The following is a 6,152-nucleotide window of genomic DNA, read 5'->3' on the forward strand; positions in this document are numbered from 1 at the left end:
CATCCAGCTATATTACTTACTACCATTTATATTCTAACATAGATGAGTCAGCTAATTATCTCCCCTGTTGCTTGTTGGCACTATTTAGATTTCTTTCGTACATGTTTGTACTTGAAGATGTTTCTATAGAAGTAGGTTTGCAGTGTCAATTGTTCCTCCTGTGCCCCGCTTCTTAACTCTCTCTTCCTTTCTCTTTCCCAATTTAATCCGCCAGCTCTAGTCTCTCGCCAGCCACAACTATCTATTCTATTTCACCTTTCTTGGGAGATCCTCACCTCCCCAGTAGTCCTTTCCATATACCTAATCGTTGTGCTAACTCAATTGTTTTATGCCTGTTTGTTTTCTTAGAAAGAGAGGAAAAACTCCAATTACTTTATTGGTGTTGGGTGGATGGAGAGGTGGGATATATCTGGATGAAGTTGAGAGAGAGAAAACAGTGGTCAGAATGTATTGTATAAAATTTTTAATAAGAAGCATATTTAAAATGAATATATTAAAAGGTATTTTTAAATGTACTAATCATTTTGCAGTGGTACTCCTTGATCTATACTTCTATCTGCAAAAAAATGTATCAGAAATAAATGAAAGATTGTAGAATAAGGATAAAACCACAATTAAGCAATGGTTATTTTTTAATTACCAAAATCCTTGTAAATTATTAATTGTGAAAAATAAGATGAAATTATTTCTAATAAACTCACTCTGCCAGAATTTATAAAAGTTTTAAAGTTCACATATTTTCAAGCCCATACATTTCTTAAAATTAATATTATTTCCATGTCACAACAAATGATCTTTGTAAGGAATAAAAGACAATACAAAAGAAAAAAATACTAGCTTTCAGTGAGTGTGAGTAATGAAGTCCCAGAATGCAAAATCAAACAGCAATTATGACTGTGAATTGAGATGCTGTATTATTCACTCTATGCAACCACACATAAATTTTAACTGCTCCTTATAAGTGGGTGGCTCCATAGTGAGATCATATAAATGCAGTTATTTGAGCAATGTATCAGCAATATTAAGAAGTGTTATTTAACACACAGCAGAATACTATCAATTGCACATGGTAACACTCTCTTGAATTAGAATATTAATCTGTGCACTAATGGGGCAATGATTTTATAAGAAAAGAAAAGCATTGTGATAAACTCCACTGGTCCTAAGCCCATGTTTAATTTGAATTTCCACAGAGAGCATAATAGTCACTGCCATTAAAATTGTGTGCATACTATTGACACAGTAGTATGCAAACACAAAAGACAAGCAGAAAAAGCTAAACAATGCTTGAAAAATGTACAATGCGAGAGCAAGAGCTAGAGAGAAAGAGAGAGAGAGAGAGTGAGAGAGAGAGAGAGAGAGAGAGAGAGAGAGAGAGAGAACTCTCATATTTTGAAAATGAACCTGTGGGCTTGTCTATATTGTTTCAAATAAATGTAACTTAAATTCTTCAAGTTACATGCATCCAGAATATTTATGAATGTAACTTAACACAAACATAACCTTACTTAAAATATTGTCAGAATGTTTGGTAAGTTTTTTTTTTCTAAATGGACCTGAGAGAGAATAGAGCGAGGTGATGTGCATGCTAATTGGCACAGTTACCTCTTCTATAATGTAGACATACTTCAAAATAACATGTTGCATATATGATAGTAAATATGTACAATCTGACAATTAAAAAGAGACCTGGGGTAAATATGTTAGTGAACCAACACTCATCATCAATAGCTTAGTTCACTCCCTCCTTCCTGTTCCACTCTAAAGACAGAGCTGGTTTTGTTTTGTTTGTCAGAAGTAAGTGGCAGTCCTTTCTGTCACAAAACCAATTGCTTTCTACCTTCTCTTCCACAGTGTTCCCTGAATCTTGAGACAATGTCCATGAGATATTGTGTTCCAAGCCCCGCCCCCACCATAATGTCTGGTTATGGGTCTCTGTATTGGCTCTCTTCTGATACGGGAGGAAACTTCTCTAGTGATGGATGAATAAAGCAATCATGTATGAGAATAGCAGAATATAATTGAATCTTTTTTTTACTACTTTTCTTTTAAGACAAGTAATATTTGATTTTTCCCTTTTTTCATTATTTCCCCCTTTTTATTGGTTATTTTATTTATTTACCTTTCAAATGTTATCCCCCTTCCTAGTTTCCGCTCCACAAACCCTCTATCCCCACCCCCTCCTCCTGCCTCTATGAGGGTGCTCTCCCAGGGAAATGCTAGGGTCTTTCCCTATTTTTCTGGACTATCTAGTTTCTGGCTCTTGATCACTCAATCGATGTCAGGTGTGGCTTCCATCTCATGGAGTGGGCCTTAAGTCAATTTGGTTGATTACTTCAATAATCTTTGTGCCACCATTGCCCTAGGATATTTTTCAGGCAAAACATAATTATAGATTTAAAGATTTTTGGCTGGGTTGGCATTCAAGTTTCTCTTTTGGTACTCTGTAGAGTATTTCCAATACAAAGATAACCTAACATAGGGGTACAGGGTCTATATAAGCACAGTTCTATCTCTTCATGTGCAGTACATTGTATGGGTTCTATCTTCGGCAATAGGGACTTGTTGAGTCTGAGGAGAATAACACTTTCCTGGAAACATCTGGGTTGTTTGAGGATTTTTCCAAGACTCATTGGACCAACAACTCAATGGGATGTAACCCAGTTCTAGCACTGTAAGCTTCATTTGGTTGTAAGGGATGGACAGCTGTGACTCCATCTCCACCATTATTTTGAAGACTTTATTAGGATTACTTTATTAGTTTTAGGGAGTTTCCACTATACTAGGTTTCCATGCCTCCCCTCAAATGCTCCTCAATTCTAGCTATCTCTCCCCCATACCCATATCTACCTCATCTCCACTCTCCATCTGCCCCTTACCTACCTATTCCTATCTACCACCACCACTGCCCCCAGTTCACCCATTAAATCTATTCTATTTAGATACACGTGTCCACCCTAAACCATACCTGTACACTTAAAGTCTCTACGTGTATGGGTTGTTGCTTGGTTATCATATACTTAATGACTAATATTGACATCTAGACAAATATATACCAGATTTGTTTTTCTGGGTTACTTCACTGAAAATGAAGCACATCACATAATGCATATCAGATATTTTGGCAAAGAGAATAATTCTATTACAAATTATTATGTACAGTTCTAATACAATTTGTGTGAAGCATTATGACATACATATAAATAATTTTATGTGCTATACCAATCCACAGATACCAATTTCATTTTGGATTAGGATAACTTCTACCATGGTTGTAATGAGATTTAGTACTTCATGCTTTCTAGGCAGGGATTCTACTGTGAGCAAATTCCCAAATAGAATTTAATAGTATTTTTCAAGGTAAAAGATGAAAATAAATTATAAGTCACGATGGTATTGTTAGTCATTTCAACTTACTTTAAAATATTACAACATCAGTATGCATAGCACACGCACAGAAAAGGGGCCAGATGGGCTTCCAGCGCTGAGAGGTGAAGTGGACAAAAGGCGCATCCTAACCAAGAAGCTATCTCCAAATGATAGCTGCATGCAAATGAAACTCCCATTTTCTTCAACATAGTCTCACTGAGTTAATAAACTCACTGAGAACCACTCTCAAGGCCATGCCTTATGTTCAGCATGAGATGGCTCATAGAAAACTCAGTGGCATTTTGAAGATTCTGGTTGTTTTTTTCTTTTTTTTAAATGCTTTGTTAGAGCTTTGTTTTGTTTTGTTTTGTTTTGTTTTAAATAGTCCTATAAACTCTTTGTGTATATATTATGATTTCCTGTTGTCTGGTTTTCTGGGATTTCAAATGTGTATGCCATTGTGTCTCTATGTGCTTCCTGAGATTTTTCTTAGGTTGTTTTCCTTCTCTTTGTTTGTTTGTTATATCTTATTGTGGTTTTATTTTCTGTTATTACTCTTTGGATATCCCTTTGTATTCTGCTGAGAGAGCAAGAAGGGGTGCGGATTATGGTTGGTAAGGAAAAGGGGAGTATTGCAAGAACCTGGGGGAGGTGAAACAATAACCAGGACATATATGAAAAATCTACTTTCATTGAAAATCCTAGAATTATCCCCCTGTTTGATCAGAGTCTTCATTTTCTAATGAGGGTTTTGATCTTTTTCTAGTTTACAAGTGTATTACCTCAGAGCTCAATGGAAACATCTAAAATTTGAGAACATCAAAAATGGAAAGTAGAAACCAGTGATAAAAACCATATCAACTTAAATTTAAAGTGTAATCATAGGGATCCCATATTTTAATTAAACTGAGATTCAGACTAATTTTAGTGACAAAAACCAAGTGTATCATATTTTAATCGCAGAACTCCTTTACTGAACATATTATGGAGTAACTAAATCTCTCCAAAACAAGGGTTAAAAAGAAACTATAGCTGGGCAATGGTGGTGCACGCCTTTAATCCCAGCAATTGGGAAGCAGAGGCAGGTGGATTTCTGAGTTCAAGGCCAGCCTGGTCTACAGAGTGAGTTCCAGGACAGCCAGGGCTACACAGAGAAAAAAAAGAGAGAGATAGAGAGAGAGAGAGGCTAGGAATTATTCTGAAATATTCTGCCTGAAAGTAGAGAGTAGATTTAGGTGGCTTCCCCTCCAATCTGGCTCAATGAAAATGGTTCAGAAATCATTTTTACAAACTGATGATACTGAGTTAAGATAGAACATGAGTCAAGAATAAACAAGCCTCAGGGTTTGAACATGAGTACAGACAAGGGGGAAAATGAGAATGAATAAAATCAAGTAGTCTTGAGTTTACTCACATAAGAAATGATGTCATCCAGCACTTGTTGGCATCCAACAAGTGCTGGATTAGAGGAGCCTGATATAGCTGTCTCCTGAGAGGCTCTGACGTACCCGACTAATACAGAAGTAGAGGCTCACAGCCATCCATTGGACTGAGTACAGGGTCCACAATGAAGGAGCTAGAGAAAGGACCTAAGGAGCTTAAGGGTTTGTAGCCCCTTAGGACGTACAACAATATGAACTAACTAGTACCCTCAGAGCTCCCAGGGACTAAAACTCCAACCAAAGAGTACACATGGAGGGACTCATAGCTCCAGAAGCATGTGTATAGCAGAGAATGGCCAAGTTGGTCATCAGTGGGAGGAGAGGCCCTTGGCCCTGTGAAGGTTCTATTCCCCAGTGTAGGGGAATGCCAGGGCCAGTAAGCAGGAGGGGATGGGATGGTGAGCAAGGGGAGGGGAGAGGGAACAGGGGATTGTTTTAGTTTTTGTTTTTTAATTTTCTTTTCTTTTTCTTTTTGGAGGGAAACCTGGAAAAGAAGATATTGTAAATAAAGAAAACATCTAATAAAAAAAGAAATGATGACAAATTTTTATTTACACTAAACAGAATAATTATATGGGTCTTAGTAAATAATATAGCACTTTCTCTGTTGTGCGAAGGTATTATTTTTCTATCGGTTACTTTATATATTTAAGTTGTGCCAATGTATACTAACTCTAGGCTAGGATAGAAACACCAAGCTTCCATTCTTAAAATTTTCTGTAAATGCATACACATTCACCTAATTACAAATCACACCATTGTTCAAGTGATTTTAGTTTCATAAGATAAATGTGAAATGAAATTGACAAAGCATGTTACATACTTCTGCTTCTGGAGATTAAAAAGTTCTGACATAAAAATTTCACTCTGTTTTTATGTTTGGCCACTGACAACTTTTAAGCTATATACTTCAGTGCTTTCTGATTCACCTGGTATCTACATGAACTGCCCAAAAGTTGAAAGACCCATTTCTTGGCTGAGTACAATAGAACAAACTCAGCAATCTTTACTTGTGAAACATCATTAAAATCTCAAACTAATCTCCTCTCTCTCTCTCTCTCTCTCTCTCTCTCTCTCCCTCTCTCTCTCTCTCTCCCTCCCTCTCTCTTATTCTCTCTGTGTTTCTATTACTTTCTTTGTGTGTCTCTCTGTCTCTCTTTCTCTTACTCTGTGTGCCTCTATCTGTGTCTCTATTTCTGTCTGCCTCTATCTTTTCCATCGCATTCTCCTTCCTTATTCCTCATTCTCAGTTAATTTTTATATTGCATTTGCATTTGCATTTTTATTAGATATTTTCTTTATTTACATGTCATATGATTTCTCCTTTCCGAGTTTCCCATA

This window comes from Mastomys coucha, unplaced genomic scaffold (genome assembly GCF_008632895.1).
Source record: "Mastomys coucha isolate ucsf_1 unplaced genomic scaffold, UCSF_Mcou_1 pScaffold22, whole genome shotgun sequence".
Lineage (NCBI taxonomy): Eukaryota > Metazoa > Chordata > Mammalia > Rodentia > Muridae > Mastomys > Mastomys coucha.